We start from the raw sequence: 2,198 nt of genomic DNA on the forward strand, positions 1-2,198 counted from the left end.
AAATTCTGCAAAGAAAAAAATATCATATAGGTAAAAGTGATACAGAGATACTCCCAGGTTTTATCTGGAGTTCACATCACATTATAATGGGAATAAAGTGGCCTTCACACTATTACCATTATTACGGTAATTTCAGCGCTGATTTTTTCTCACAACTCTGGGAGTCGCAAGCAAAAGTCCATGTTAAGATTATCATACTAACAATTATAGTTATTCTCACGGATAATGCTGTCAACTGAATTTGTAACTGAAACTGGTTTGACAAGGTTACCAACTAGGCTGTAGCTCTGTTTATTATTAACTTTCGGACTGGGCCATCAGGGGACTGGGCTATCGCCCGGTAGGCCCCAACCCTTTTTTTTTTTTTTTACATTTTCCGCTCCCCCCACCAACGAATAGGGGAGCGGAAAATGTAAAAAAAAAAAAAGAATACTCATGTGACCGCGGCGCACCCCGACTCCTTTCTGCTCCATTCGCACTGAATGTCAGTGAGGAGCGCCGCAGAGAGGAGTCGGGATGAAGAGAAGAAAGAAGAAAGGAGAAAAAAGAAGCCGATAGAAAAGGTAAGTGAAGGAACGAAAGCAAGGGGGAGCACGGCAGCATGTCAGAGTGAAGGGGGAGCATGGCAGAGAGTGAAGGGGGAACATGGCAGCATGGCAGATTGTGAAGGGGGGCCAAAGCAACATGGCACAGGGTGAAGGGGAGCCAAAGCAGCATGGAGGGCGCTATTGATCATAAGGAGGCACAGCATGGTGATGTAGGGGCACAGTAATGTGTGTGTGATGGCGCAGCGGTCTTGTGACAATGTAATGTGTGTAGTAGGTGGTGGCTAACTAATGAGTGCTATTTTGTTTGTAGGGTGAAGGTGGGGCAATTTAATTTTATAGTGGGGACTTTTAATTTAAGATGAGGTGGTTTGGGGGCTATTAATTGAATGTGGGGCTGAGTTTGAGGAGCATGAGGTCTATTTATTAAATGTGAATATGAATTATTTAATGGCAGTGACGGTTGAGGGAAATAGGTATATTTATTATACGTAAATGCGATTAATTTATTGCAGGGGCTGTCTGGAGGGAGAGAAATAGGTTTATTAAATGAGAATACTAATACTTTAATGTTGGGGCTGGAGGAAGGCCTAAGTATTAATTGTGGGTCCTATTGATTTAACCCCGGGGCTGGTTGGAATTTTCTAAATGTACCCATTATTTTTTTCAAATAGGTCCCCCAACATTCCAGGATCCAGACAAGCCGCAACCAAAGAAACCAGCAGCCACAGGTGGTAACAGTGACAAGAACAGGTAGGAGAGTCTGTCAATTGTTCTAAGTCTAGTGCGGGCTTGACTAACCTGTGGCACTCCAGGTATTGTGAAACTACAAGTCCCAGCATACCCTTCCAGCAATAAGCTGCTATATATTGATGTCGGGAATGGCTGTGGGAAATGGTAATATTAAATGTAAATGCTATCAATTTTTTGCTGGGGTAGATTGGAAGGAAGTAGGTCTACTTATTAAATGTGTATACTATTAATTTATGTCAGGGCTGTTTGGTGGAAAATAGATCTATTTATCAAATGTGAGTACTATTATTATAATATTTGGGCTGGAGGGATGCCTAATTATTCAATTTGGGTGCTATTGATTTAATGCTGGGGCTGGTTGGCAGTTTCTAAATTTCATGTACGCATTATTTTTTCCCAAATAGGGGCTCCACCATTTCAGGATCCAGACAAGCAGCAACTGATTTAAAGAAACCAGCAGCCACAGATGGTGAATGTGACAAACTAACCTTGTTTCAGACAGTAAAAGGAGGAACGGCCATCACAGTAGCAACTTTTTACAGCCACGCTGTCATGAGCAATTTAATTTCGTACACACTGAAGCAATATTTGCGGGACATGTAACGATATACCAAAGACATTAGGATAAAGGGGCAGAGCTTTCACAATAGTTAACACCCAAAACCACATAAAAAGAGAAGACCACACTGTGTCTTCAATTATTCCTATAAAATAGAAGTTTATTACCATACATAAAATTTAGAAAAAACATTTAACTTGTAAAGTGTAATGCAATAATTATTCCCTAATAATAAAATCCCTTTGTATGTTATGGTCCTGTACGGGTTAAAGTAATAGCCCAAATTCTCCATACACGAGGTTATTATACACGAATAGGCATCACCCACAATGCTTCATTCT

Source organism: Mixophyes fleayi, chromosome 6 (genome assembly GCF_038048845.1).
Source record: "Mixophyes fleayi isolate aMixFle1 chromosome 6, aMixFle1.hap1, whole genome shotgun sequence".
NCBI classification, from domain to species: domain Eukaryota; kingdom Metazoa; phylum Chordata; class Amphibia; order Anura; family Limnodynastidae; genus Mixophyes; species Mixophyes fleayi.